Consider the following 15,686-nt stretch of genomic DNA (forward strand, 5'->3'; position numbering starts at 1 on the left):
GCATGTGGCAAATTGAAATTTTAAATTAACTTTACTAAACTCATTGAGAAGCTAAATTTTTGTATTACTGAGTGGAATATAACTCGCAGATTGTGGTATTATTTTTAATTATAAATAAACCAAAAGAGTATATATTTCGTAGACTAATTGAAAGCTAGATCAATTTGAAATACGCCAAGCTAAATGAACGAGTCTTCGCTATTTTGTAACCTGTCTGATATTTTTTAACCCTCATTGTATTTCGCCTTTATTCCTTTTGACTAATTACCATTCATGCTCAGAATAAGTCCAATAAACAGAATTTGCTTTGGCTTATTGCAAATAACTTTTGTGAAGGCCATTTACAATCAGCCTTCACTACTCCGGGCTTATTACAAACTGTCTAAAATAAATTGACAAGGTAAGATTGGTAACATTGAATTATATATTTTGTAATTAGTTTAAGAGCATGCGGGATTATTTCAAAGAGCCTAAAAGTATCTGGCTCATTAGAAAATGCTGGATACTTTTCCAATCATCCGGATGCAATACAAAAGGATGGCGGCAGTTTGCAAAGAGAGAATCAGCCTACAACACATGTCTCTTTAACTAATCTGTGGGCTTTATTTCTATTATGAATAAAGTGAATGCAATATTTTGTTAAAAGTTAGACTTATTGTTATAAAATAAGTGACAAATAGTGGAATTTTTTTATACACTTAACACTGATATTTAAAAGGTTTTTAAATTAGATCTCCTGAACTAATCGACTAGTTTTAATGAAATTTAGTATCAATATTGAAACAAAACAAATAAAGTGATCAATTAACAGCATAGTCGGCTTTCGACGTCAACATGGCAGAGGTAAAAAGTTGGTTTAAACCATCAATTACTTTTTCAAATCGTCAAGAGTTGGTTAAATCATCAAAAACTGTCATAACCTCAGGACGATAGTAATGTTAATGCATGTGAAGTCTTTAAATTATATTAAAAACATTAATTTGAGATATAAATATATACTTGTATATTAATACTAATACTGATATATTAATACTAATAAGTAATTAATAATAATAAATAAGTAGAAAATATAGTTTTGAGAAAAAGGCACAGTTATTTTCAATTTTTCTTCATATTTATTTTTATTTATTTTATTGCGGTGTTCTCATTTTCTAAGGAAACTTTTTGATGGATTCACTAAAATAAAATATGCAAAGTATCCAGATGAAAATTTTAATTTTATCAAGAGTAAATTATCAAATTTATAGAGTAAAATATTTGAACTAATATTTGTATTGCATCAAATGTTAAATATCAAGTTGCTAATACAAATTTTTCCAAATAAAGTTTTTCCTGCAATTTATTCAAGTTAAAATTAACATTGGTTTAACAAAATAATTTTTAGATAGTTATTTTGATAAGATATTTTGATAGATTCACTAAAATAAAATATGTAAAGTATTCAAAGGAAAATTTTAATTTTACCAAGAGTATTTTGATAGTAGTAGTTCGTGTAAAACGATTCTATAGTGCAAAAAATGAACTCATCATTTTTTTTCCTTCTCTCTTTAATATCCGTGAAGAAAAATTGAATTTCGTGAAAGAAGTTGAAAATCCTTTTTGGGTGGACATGTTTTTCTGTTTCGGGTGTGAGATTTAGTTGAATAGGGCTTGCATGCAAATATGCAGAGAATCAAATTAATTTCCCATTAACCTTGACCTGCACTGTCTGGATTCGTAATTGGAATAATAGGTATCAAAAAAGAACCGAATCCAAGAATCATTTTGCTATTATCATCAATTTTAACGTCGGAAAGGTGGGAGTTTGTGTTTTTCTTTGAATTTAGTAAACTTATTTTAATTTATTTTACTTCTTAAATTCAGAAAACAGGCTTTCATCCTTTGAATTTAGTTAACTCACTTTGTATTTACATATTTATTCTTATAAATTTAGTAATCAAAATGTACAGCAAAATCATTTGAATTTCAAGAGCAAGGGAATTTGATGAATAATTGATTTTTATAAAGGATTCATATGGTTTGTGAAAAAACTTTCTAATTGAACGTTCAATATAATTTAAGTTAACTTCAGAATATCAGCTCTAGAAAGGATAAAAATATTAGAAAAATGTTGAAAAAAATTATTCTTGATTCAAATGTGAGTTATTTAAAAATTTGCAAATGAATTTTTTTTTATCTCACATTTAGTTGACCATGTCATAAAAATCGAAACACTGAGTGTTTTCAATGAGTAACTGTAATCAATATAAGAATCAACGAATACAACCGACTTCTCGCTGTGCTGTCAACTTTATAAATTTATTTATTTCTATTTTATAACCATCGTTGAACAGATGATCCAATTTTTTCGGTTTACGACTTCTAATGATCAACTCCTTAGCTTTGTAATTTTGAACCCAACTCAGAAGACAAGGGAACTCCTGGATCAATTATTGGGCGAAATTTGCTTTAGTGAAGGACTTTATGATGGCGCTAACCCGCATTTGCGTTGTATGGAGAGGAAGACCACAAGAACCTCCCACGGTTAGCCTGACGGCAAAGGGACTGATATAACCCATGATCCATTTACCACTGAGGATATTTCACAACAGTACTGTGGTCGGTGTAAACCGGATGCGGATTCATATAGACCAGTCATCGCCGGGATTCGAACATGATTCGTCTCATTGGAAGGCGCACGCTATATCCCCTGAGCCATCGCGGCTTTATTTATTTGTATTGAGGAAAACATTAAAAATGCAATTTTATGAATATTCTTTAACGAAATTTTTCATTATTTTTATTTCTTGCCTTACAAAATTACTAAAAGCCCGTCCCAAATTCTCCATTTTTTTTAAATAAAATAAGCTCTTACGTTTCGAATTATTCTTATTTAATGATTCTTCAAAATGAATTCAATTAAATTAATTGTTATATAAAAAGACATACCTAATTTAATTAGTTAGTATATAACTTGAACATGAGCGATCTGCAAACCAGCGAAAAAAGATTCAGAGTTATTTTTATCACAGATTTTCGGTTTAATGAGAACCGAAAATTTTATATACTGTAACTAGATAAAGCTTTTTGATTGTTATACACTTTACTTAATATATTAATATAAAAAATAAAAATTAGTAATAAATGTAAATAAAAGGCATTAAACCAACTGGCATTATTCAGGGAATAAAAATCATGACTAAACTAATGAAATTACTATCAAAAGAAAACTTTCTTGCGACTTTATTAAGATTAAATTTTGAAGGTTATGTAAATTATCTAAAAAAATATACAAATATATAAGTGTTTATAACATGGAGACGATAAATGGAAAAATAATCTGAATTCCCTTAAAAAAAGTAAGTAAAATACTGATAACAATTCTACACAGTTGAATATAATTTTATACTAAAATAACAGATGTATCAGATGTAAATTAACAGGCGTAATCTAAAATATTAATAATACTTTACTCAAAAGTAAGTAAATGACTATAACAGAGTTTAGGTTTCTTGAAAACCCAAGGTTTTTATTCGTAGCAAGTAGATTATAAGACCCATAAATGTATTATAAATCAGGAAATTTATCCCATATAGGTTGAAAATGTTTAATCAACCAATATATTTAATAAAATTACACGAATTTCATAAAATTCCTTGAATAAAAAGTCGCGAAATAAAAAATAAAATTATCTCTCTCCCTTTTTTACTCTATATAACGTCGCTGATAGCTAAAATTTTTCCCCCAAAAAGTAAGTAAACAACTATAACAGTTTTTCAGTTTCTAGAAAACCACCAGTTTCATTAATAGTAAATAGGTTAAACTTTTTGATTATTAGACACTTTTTGCTTTTATTACTATTCATAACTTACCTATAAACAAGGAATCCTATATAGGTTAAAAGTGTATGACAACCTGAAATTTTTTTTGAAAACACTTTTTATTGTATTCTGCGAATAAAAAATCATGAACAAATGTGTTAAATAAAAAATAATTTTTCTCCTTCTTTACTTTGAAGTTATTGTAACTTCGTTAACTCGTAATTTTTTTCTGAAACAAATTAAGTAAATACCTATAACAGTGTTTCAGCTTCTAGAAGAACAACAGTATTATTTAGAGCAAATAGATAACGCTTTTTGATTATTAGATCCATAAATTTACTATAAACAAAGAATCCTATATTGGTTAAAAGTGTATGACAAACTGAAAATTTTTATAGAACCACACTTTTTATTGTATTCTACGAATAAAAAATCATGAGCAAATTTGTTAAATAAAAAATAATTTTTCTCCTTCTTTATTTTGAAGTTATTGTAACTTCGTTAACTCGTAATTTTTTTCTGAAACAAATTAAGTAAATACCTATAACAGTGTTTCAGCTTCCAGAACAGTGGTTTCCAACTGGCGGCGCGGGGGCCGCATCCGGCATGCGAAGCCTTTTTTTGCTGCCCGCGAACTAAAATATATTAGTTGTCATTTTTTTGCGGACAATTTTCGTAAAGAATCTAGAAGGGTTTAAAACACTTTTCTCGTTAATAAAAACCTAATTTCTTCGTTTCTGTGAAATTTAACATACCAACTGTGCAAAAAATTTATCTCTCAGGTTTTGCACCCAAGAAAATATTTATTCAAATACAAAAATAATCGCGTATGTTACTATTTTTTATTTCATTTTTTTGTATTTTGGGAATATAATTTAGCATCTGTGTATCAAAAATTTTTTCGAAGAAATTCTCCGATTTAACTTTCTGAAACCACTCATTTTGGATGAAAATATTTGTACACACATTTGTAAATTTTAAATTTAAAATGTAAAAATCTATTCTCTGGTGGTTGCAGCAGACAAACCTCTCTTTTCTCATTGAACATTTTGTGTACTACTATGTAAGTTTTAATACCAACCTTTTTAAAGTTTTATATCTTAACAATTAGATATCTGTTGCACATTGATTGATTAATACATAAGTGCACATTAAAGTTATTGTAGCCCAAATTTTTTAATATGCAATTAAATATTTTTAAAAATTTAATTGCATATTTTAATTTGTAATGCAATACTTTTGTTTTGTACAACTTCGTAAAAATCTGAATGTAATATTTAATGCTCCTTCAAACATAAAAAGAGTCCTACATGAAATTTTGATGAAGTTGCGGCTCGCCATTTAATCTGTGTTTTCAATCGTAGCCCCCGGCCTCATGTAAGTTGGAAACCCCTGTTCTAAAAGAACAACAGTATTATTTAGAGCAAATATATAACGCTTTTTTTTTATTAGATCCATAACTTTATAAACAAGGAAATTTCTCCTATATAGGTTGAAAGTGTTTAACCAACTGAAACTTTTCATAGAACTACACTTTTTATTGTATTCTGCGAATAAAACACTTTGAGCAAACTTGTTAAATAAAAAATCAAACTTCTTCTTACTTTGAAGGCCATATAATTTCTCTCGAAGATTGCCATCTTGATGACCAACTTAGAGGCTTGAAAGTACTTTTTTTCTACGAAAAGTAGCATTAACCTGCATTGAAAGGGGCATTTTCAGTTTTCAGAACCTTTTTTTTTTATTGTTTTTTAGTAACTCAAGATTTACAATGCAGAAATACGTGATTCAAGGAAATGTTGATACAGAACATTTATTTCCGATTTGAAAAAGACTAAAATTATAGGGTATTTAAGAAAGGAAGGTCTTTTAAATAAATGGTATTCAACAATTTTGTTTCTTTTGTCTGTGACTGGGATAACGTTTTCTTACCGACAAGTTAATCTTTGGCAATTGGCAAATCTCTTCAAAATAGTTTTTTTTCTTCTTTTTTTTTGTAGAATTAACGAAATAGCTAATCTTTCGCAGATGTCTAACTACGGGATTTTTCAAGTTACTGTAGCTATTTGAGGAGCTTATTTTGTAGACAAAGTAGAAAGAAATAGTTAATAAAAGACTAATCCAATACTGGCGCATTTCATAATCTATTAAATGTATCTATAAAGAAAAGTATTGAGACAAAGTTGACGCACTTAAAGAAACAGGAAATTCTTCTGTTTAGTTTTATATTAAAAATGCGGATAAATTGTATAAGCTTGACGTGTATATATATATATATATATATATATATATATATATATATATATATATATATATATATATATATATATATATATATATATATATATATATATATATATATATATATATATATATATATATATATATATATATATATATATATATATATATATATATATATATATATATATATATATATATATATATATATATATATATATATATATATATATATATATATATATATATATATATATATATATATATATATATATATATATATATATATATATATATATATATATATATATATATATATGGTTCAAGTCATGGTAAAAAAGACTATAGATAAATTCAAAAATCGAAATAATTTTTAAAAATATTTAAAAAAAACATATCAGGTGCTATTTTTAAATTACCGTAAAATCCGTGAATCACTCTAGTTAAATAAATATTTGTGTAAAAATTGCAGTATTATATATATATATATATATATATATATATATATATATATATATATATATATATATATATATATATATATATATATATATATATATATATATATATATATATATATATATATATATATATATATATATATATATATATATATATATATATATATATATAATTGGTAAAAAGAATTATTTCTTTTAATTTTTGAATCATTCCTAACAGATGAGAATATTTTTTTAAAGATCTCCTTCTCACAATCATCGTTAATTTGTTAGAGATTTGTGTGTAATCTGTGCTTAAAAGTGAATCCATACTGCGCAGTAAAATGTCTTTTTTAAGCCGAAATACCATTCAATTTGATAAATATTTTGAGATTTTAATAATATCTTCCTTCGGTTTTGTGATTGCTTCTGACGGCGTCAACCCTAAAAAAAAAAGTCTGGATATTATGGATCACATGACGTAGAAGAGATAATAATTACATGTTGCATGTAAGAAGTGTGCACACTCGTTTTTTGAAAATGAACGTGTAAGAATCTTCCGGGACTTCGTCTCCTTGTAAATAATGTGTACTCTCTCTCTTAGTTCTTTTTCTTAATAAATGTTTAGTAAAAATTATAATGGATTCATCATTCGACAGAAGGCGTATTAAAATTGACTTCAGTAAAATTTTGATTGACTAAAATTGAGTTATGACAAAATAAGATGAATTCAAGCGTTATATATATACATATATATATATATATATATATATATATATATATATATATATATATATATATATATATATATATATATATATATATATATATATATATATATATATATATATATATATATATATATATATATATATATATATATATATATATATATATATATATATATATATATTTACAGTACACTGTCGATTATCCGTGCTCATTCCGTAGTCACACGAAAAATATAAAGAGAAACAATTTAAAGATTTTAAAAAAATTTATTCATGAAGTTATAACACTACCAAATTTTTGGAAGCAATATTCGTTATTGGATTGAAGTATATGGAATATTAGCAGCATGGTCAAAGGTAAAATCGTCTACTTTATCACGATCTTGGAGAAAGATCATATCGCTTGATGAGCAATCTTCTTCAGATGTTCAAGAAAAATATGATAACAGTATTCTCGAACAAGCAAAAGAAATCTGAGGTTTCGAAATTCTTGACGAAGAAAATTTTGAAGATTGGTTTCAAAGTGATGCATGTGAGCCTGACTTCCAGTATTTGACAGATGAAGACATCGTATGTTGTTAAATCAAATAGTGATGATAGTAACTGATGCAGAAGATGTAGTAAATGAGGGAAATACAATCGCTATTTCTGCTGCTCTGTGGAAACTTTATTAGATTAAATGGGAGGATTTGATTATGGTGACATTACTGCGGTTCGTAAAACGTGTGTATCGACATATGACGAAGACGCATTACACATTTTTTTAAAAGGAAAATTACTAGTTTGATGTTAAACAGCATGCAAATGTCAGTAATATTTATTTTTTTTTGCACTGATATTGATTTTTTCCTTAATTAAAGGAGTTTTCGGATTATCCGTGTTTTTCGATTGTCCGTGCGACCTATCCCGGTGATTAACCCGGATAATCGGGAGTGCACTGTATATATATATATATATATATATATATATATATATATATATATATATATATATATATATATATATATATATATATATATATATATATATATGTATATATATATATATATATATATATATATATATATATATATATATATATATATATATATATATATGTATATATATATATATATATAAACAGGGTGTCCCAAAACGACCGCATAAAACACTTTATTGGACATATCAACAACAGTATTTGCATATCTTTCCAGGCGATAACGTTTGAAACGCTCGCCGCGCACATTCTGCTTTAAATTGTGCATAGTATACTGCTGTTGATATGTTCAATGAAGTGCTTTTTCTTGCACCGGCAGTGACGCCATGCTTTGTTTTTCGTATTTTTCTCGTAAACTATGGATCGTACAGGAACGCCTCTTTGGGCAGTTTTTTTGTACTCCCAACGAGGAATCTAGCTGTGCAGAGTTTATGCGGTCGTTTTGGGACACCCTGTATATTCTACAGTCCCTCAAGGTGCAGGTACTTTTTACCGGAAATTTTTTTACAGTGTAAATTACCCCATTATTTAATGAGTAAGCGGGGAACAATCTGAAAGGAACTTGAAAAGAAGTTCTATGAGATGGCGAACTCAGCGAGCAGAAGACGGGACGACCTATACTCAGTTGCAAGTTAAGAAAAAACCATTATCCTTACTGAGAGAGCTTTTTGTTTGCATTTACGTGTATGCCAAATGGATGCTAAGATCCCAACGCAAACCTATATCAACAACTCTTGAAACGACGTTTCACGGGCTGCCTTCAGTTTTCTTTCTTAAATTTTGCAAAATTAGGAAAATAAAACTTATTGAATAAAAACTATTGTTTTGTCAATAAGAATTAATATAAATGATATCTAAAAATCGTAACAAATATTCGTCTTTCTGCTCGCGTTTAAAGAAATCGATGAATGAATAATAAATATTGTTTACTGGAGACGATTTTCTACAACAACGGGCAAAAATTAAAAAAAATTCGTTATCTCGCGTTTGATTTGTTAAGAATATGTCAGCATAAGACGCGCCATTTCTAGTGGTCCAATCAAATCCAGTGCTCTTGCAACGACATATAGTTTCTTTTTCTTAAGAACGAATGTTCTCCTTATTTATCTAAATAAGCCGTCAAATCTAGGATTCCAATAAGACTACGAAATTATATCCCTTTTTTTAATAATTCTATGACATATATGACACCCGGAGGCTGAGTGGTAGCGCTTCGTTTGCTTGTGCCGCAGGTCCTAGGTTCGATCCAGGTCCAGGTCCTAGGACCGGCCAAGGTTGACTCAGCCTTTCATCCCTTCAGTGGGTGGATAAACTGAGTACCAAGCAAGCGCTTGGGTACCAAACTCTGGGTTTTCCGCTGACAATCGGAACATTTGCTCCTGCACCCCAGAGCCCGAGTTCAAGAAAACTGAGATGGGCACAGTAGGCCTTGACCCTCTTTGGACTGTCACGCCACTGAGTTTATTTTATTTTATGACATATATATCGTAAAAGATAACACAAATTAAATTTCTCTCTAATGAGTTTAACTTTTAAAAACTTTTATTTTATTGATAGCATATTTATATAATTTGACAACTAAATAAAACTGAACTACACTCTATAACAAAAAAAATCGACGCACCAGGAATGAGTTGTGCGATTGAAACGAAAATTGATGGATAGGAAGACAATGTACAGAATAGTAAATGATTAAAATTTCAGAACAATTGAATAATGTATTGCAGAGTTACAGTAACAAGTTCAATAATGTGTTGACCCGCCTCTAGACTGGATACAAGCTGCCACATAGACCGATAAAGCTCCCGGATGGTCTCTTGCGGTATTTCCTGCCAAATTCGATCCAATTGTCGAACGAGGTCATCAACTTTCCGTGCTAGATGCAATCGCCTTCCCATCATATCCCAGGCATGCTCGATGGGAGAGAGATCTGGTGATCTGGCAGGCCAAGGAAGAGTTTGACAAGCTTGCAGACAGTTCATAGCAACACGTGCCGTATGTGGTCTGGCATTGTCCTGCTGAAAAACCTGCCCAGGGAGCTGCAAAAGGAACGGTAGCAGAACAGGTCTTAGGATGTCGTCGACGTACCGCTGTGCAGTAAGTGTACCTCTAATGACGACCAAAGGGGTCCGGCTGTCAAAGGAAATGGCACCCCAGACCATAATGCCTTGTTGAGGGCCGGTGTGGCGTGCGATAGTGAAGGCAGGATCCCCCCTCTTCCCTGTGCGTCTCCAAACGCGTCTTCGATGATCGTCTGGTCACAGTTGGAAGCGGGATTCGTCGCTAAAGACTATACGTCCCCAGTCGGCATCATTCCAGCCTGATCTGCTCAAAACATTCATGCATACGAAATTTCAAAGCAATCGGATGATTTCTTCTTGGTGCCTCGATTTTTTTGTTATAGAGTGTATATGCAGTCAGGGATGTTTATTTAAATCCTATACCGCAATGATCTTTTCTTAACTCGCTCCGAACTATAGTCACTTTGTATTTTTTATATTGTCAGTTAATTATGCATAAAAATGGAAAAAAAATTTCAATAAATTAAAGTTTTTTTTTTTGAAGTCTCTATTGAATGAAATAACCTTGCTTGCGAATAATATGCTATATTCATTATAATAATATTCATAACTGCTTAGCAACAGTTTTACATCACGGTTAAATTTGGCCTATCACTAGCCAGTGTACTGCTATGCTAATTCTAAAAATGGCGCAAAACGTCAATATGAAAAAAGCCACAGCTTTGTGAAAAAGAAAAGCGTTTGTTATCTAATTTTTCTTTTTTCAATATTTAAAACTTTACTCCGACGTTGTATTGTCAGGGCTCATAAAATTTACCAAAGTTGAGATTATTCTTTACTTTGATAGTTTTCTCCGAGATGGAAAAATCTTACCACCATGTAGGTGATTTTTTTTTAAAAATTACATTAACTTCAGCATTAAAGTAATATCAAATAATTATCTAAGGCAAAATGGAATGTAAAAAAAGTTCGAAATTATTACAATTTTTCCTGTGCCTAAAGTATACTGCTCTTAATTTGTGGCGTTTTTAAATTCCTTGAAGAAAACTTTGGGAAATATTGTTATTTTAGTATATATTCTATCTCATTTTCAATTAACCTAATGCGCATTAGAGATTAGATTGAATTATAGGTTTTTACAGAAAGGAATCCCATTAAAAGAAAGCTCACAACATCTTTTGATAAAGTCATTAAGAAAATAAATAGATTAAATTCAAACGGCCACCATTTAACACTGCATGAGCAATTAATCTGTCTACTAAATGAAACCAGCCTTCTCTATCTATCATTTTATAACTACTCCATGTTATTCAATTCGTAGATTTTTTTTCCGATTACATATTCATTTATAATTTTTTATGCGGAAGGGAAAACTGGAAATCATTTTGAAAGTTGTGGTTTGAGCCTAATATGGATATCTCAAGTTTCCCCCTTTCCTGATGTAATCCTTACCCGCTACCTTGAATTTAGAGAGAGGTGAAAAAGTAAAAAAAAGATAAACTCAATTTTTGTTACCTAGACAAATGAGGTATTTATTCTAAAAGCATTTTTAATTTTGTATGAATGAAATCAAGAACAGTTTAACAGTCATAAAAAGTTTTGGTATGTACGAGGCTCATCCAGAAAGTAAGATTCCCTATTTTTTTTTAAAAAAAGAACTCATACTTTCAGGAACATATTTATTGGCAACAAGTACAGCAATCTTTCAGCTATTTTCTTAACATAGCCACCACCAGAATTGAGATACTTATCGTATCGTGGGATTAACTTTTGTATCCCTCTGTCGTAGAACTCTGCCGACTGTAAATGGAACCAGCGTGTGACAGACTGACAGACGTCTTCAGCTCTTCGTCGTTGCCAAAACGCTCACCGGAGGACAAGAACTTCTTGAGGTGTAAGAAAACATGAAAATCGCTGGGATCGAGATCAGGGCTGTAGGGTGGATGATCAAACAACTCCGAGCCAAATTTCGTCAAAACAGCTGTTGTGCGTCGAGTCATATGTGGACGAGCATTGTCATGGAGAAGCACAACACCTGCAGTAAGCATTCCACGCCTCTTGTTTTGAATGGCACGTCGCAATTTCTGCAGTGTTTCACAGTAACGGTCAGCGTTTACTGTTTCACCACGTGGTTCCATTCACAGGCGGCAGAGTTCTAAGACGGAGGGATACAAAAATTGATCCCACGATACGACAAGTGTCTCAATTCTGGTGGTGGCTATGTTAAAAAATAGCTGAAACATTGCTGTGCTTGTTGCCAATAAATATGCTCATGAAGGAATGAATTCTTTTTTTTAAAAAAATAGGGAAACTTACTTTTTGGATGCGCCTCGTATAATGTGCAAAAAATTCAACTTTTTGATATAATCTCAACCTTCTGATATCAACCTACGTGTCTATCGCTATTTAAAAAAGTGAGGCATTGTTTCCAACGTAGTTTGTTGTGCGAAATAAAATTGGATCATATGCGGCAGAGGTAATGGTATTTAAGTCAAAAATACTCATTATACATTAAAAAACTTTACAACTTCTATATTTTTAGTTTATCCACGCTGTTTTTCGGCTTCATTCGGTGCAGCGGAAAATAATACATTGAAAACAATACTTAACTTTTCCAACTGGGTATGTTTGAAGCGCAATTAGGTTGTATTCAAATTTCGTACTTTTTTTTTAGGTTATACATACACAGCCTTACTATCTTCTAAGCTCTTATTCCTACCGACTTTGTTTGGGTCAAATTAGATTCTGTGTAAAAAGAGTATTAAAAAACCAACAAATCATTTATCTAAAAAGTTCTGTTTACTTTTTTCTAATTTTTAAAGCATTGTCTCTCTCTCAATAATTGCACGACGGCGAATGAAGATGCGCTCAGATTTGAGACAAAGATTTCGGGTCTAAATTAAAAACATTTTAAGAACTAATTCCAACCTTCCTCTAATTACTTCCTTACTGAGCAGTTTTTATTAACAGGAAACTGGTCTATTGATATACTGATGAAAACAAAAGGGAGGAGTGTATCTTATTTTTTTAAAAACAAGAACAAAATAAGAACCACTATTACACAAATTAGGTATCCGATGGCAGCTAAGCTCTTCAATGGGCACCTTTGCCACTCAGTGGCCTGTCTCAAGGCAGTGGTGCTGTCATCGCATTTATGTAGAGGTACCTCATTTGCTCGCTGAAGCTTGTAGCGTGAAGACGTTGATAAACATCGTGGCTTAGCCCAATCTTTGAATTTAAATTTTTTATTTATTTATCCATTGTTAGTAGGGCCAGTCGTTACGATGTCACAAGATGCTGGATACTTTGAAACGGATCAATAACAGACTACCTGTCGTAGGGACCTCGGGATTTCGAAAAATGCAGCGTCCACTCTGTGGAAACAGTTCACAGAGACAGGAAGAGTGCTCAGTTGACCTGCCAAGACCGTAAAAAGACAACAAAAGCTGCTTTAGAGAGCAAAAGGAGCTCTTAAAGGCTTCTTTAGATTTGAGACTTCTAGCCAAAAGGAATAGGTCCAGGACAGCAAAGCAATTGTCTCGCTGGCTGTATAATTGTATAGTACAACCGGAACAGCCATTTCACGGATAACAGTCGCGAAGAGACTTAATGCAGGTGGCTTGTATACCAGGCGACCTGCAGTCTGCGTCCCTTTGACTGTGAACCCAAAAAATACCGTCTAGTGTTTAGCATGGTGTCGATAACACCTATCCTTGACCAACGATTATTGGGGAACGGCTGTCTTTAGTGTTAAGTCGCGATTCAGTCGATAAAGACCACTATGGTAGAGGTGGTCTGATGATTTGGGAAGGCATCTTGGCAGACGGATATACCGACTTCATGCGTTCGATAGAAGGACTCTGATTGGTTAGCGGTACTGGGACGAGATCCTTGCACCCTTTGTGAGACTTCTCAGTGGAGCATGCGGACTAAACTTTATCTTAATGGACGATAACGATCGCACATATAGGTCTTAGTTGGTAAACAAGCACCTCCGATCAGAAGATATTCAATGCAGTGGCCTGCGATGTCCCCTGACCTTAATCCCATCTGGGTGCCCTAGAGCCAGGTAGAACTATCATTAATGAACTCAAGGATGCCTTGGTGCAACAGTGGCTACGGTTGCCACAGGGATCGAAAAGAACCCTGATAAACAATATGAAACACCAATGCGAGTCAAATGAATATTTATTTACAATTTCCTTCCAAACTGGTTACAAAATCAATATTTATGCGTCAAAAAAAATAATAGGAAAGGTATGTTTATTCAGTAAAAATACGTTTTTGTGTCTGATTTCGTAACTTAAAATATCGTCTGCTCTAACTAATTAGCATATTTGAGGTGCCCCCTCTAAACATTAAAATTGAGTCCCAGAGCGTAAAGATCCGATCGTTAGTTCAAAAGTTACTCAGGGTGGTTGTTTTTTATTTTACAAACTGTTCTTTAATGAAAAAAAAAAGAAAAATTTCCGTTATTAATTAAGTTGAAAAGAAAAGGTCAATTTTATCGTTTTTCCTTACTACGCAACCTAAACAAAGATCTAAAAGCTTCTTTTTTAATCACGCACCTTGCTTTCCTATTTTTCTTTAGAACAAAATTTTTAAAATGTGACGAACTGATCTTTGAAGTTAAATTTAATAAAGAATCTGATTTATTTATTTTTTATTATTTCCAAACAAATAGGATAAGGTTTGGCGCTCATTAACAAGTTCCGCCACTAGATGGGCTCTGACCTTGGAATGACAAGATGATTGATTGCTCAAAGTTTACCTACGTCGGCCCGATTTTGAGACAGTGTCTAGAAATCCAACGGCCCGACTCTCTAAACCAGCGTCTTTTTATCCTTTGCACACACACACCCGGCATGCATAGCGGAGAAGAAAAGACTTCATTGCGGCAATGCATTTAAATGTACCTTGGCGCTCATACATATTTTAGGGTCTATATTCTAATACATCGTTGGCGAAACTAATTGAAGTGAAAACGTGATAGAAGGTCTTCACTGTGGCAAGAGATCAGTTAACGAGTTGGGTAGATGAAAATCGCCATAACATTTTTCGCGTCATAACAATGAAGTGAAGGATATTAATGATGTTAAATGAACAATGGCGTGTGAACAGGGAGTTGATTTCTAGTGAAACTTTGTATATTCTTAAACGGTGTTTTACATTAAAATAGATACTTCTAAATGTTAGAGATTTTGATCGCATCAAAATAAGTATGATAAATGAGAATTTTATGGTTTTGATGGATAAAAAAAAAAGAAGAAAACCCTGCTTTTTTTATTTTATTGTTTGCTATTTTAAATTTTCGCTGGATAAAATATTTCAGAACCTATTTTAGTAATTATTATTAATGGATTTTTGACCGAATTTTGTCGTTAAAATTAAATTTCATGTCATAATAATGAAGTGAAGGATATTAATGATGTTTTATGAACATCGAGATAATTTCTAATGAAAGTCATTATTTTTGA

The 15,686-nt window shown here is 31.2% G+C and overlaps 1 long non-coding RNA gene across 2 annotated transcripts in view; it reads right to left on the bottom strand.

The window, feature by feature from the left end:
- Positions 1-15,686, bottom strand: part of LOC147804059 (uncharacterized) — a 67,894-nt gene that overhangs the window by 16,977 nt on the left and 35,231 nt on the right. For both annotated transcript variants that reach the window (XR_015429226.1, XR_015429225.1), the window contains exon 2: positions 5,405-5,498. This is a non-coding gene — a long non-coding RNA (uncharacterized LOC147804059). The remainder of the gene's footprint in view (positions 1-5,404; positions 5,499-15,686) is intronic.

The sequence above is a fragment of the Parasteatoda tepidariorum genome, chromosome 9, assembly GCF_982258835.1.
Source record: "Parasteatoda tepidariorum strain Cologne lab strain chromosome 9, Ptep-v5.0, whole genome shotgun sequence".
In the NCBI taxonomy this organism is placed as follows: Eukaryota; Metazoa; Arthropoda; class Arachnida; order Araneae; family Theridiidae; genus Parasteatoda; species Parasteatoda tepidariorum.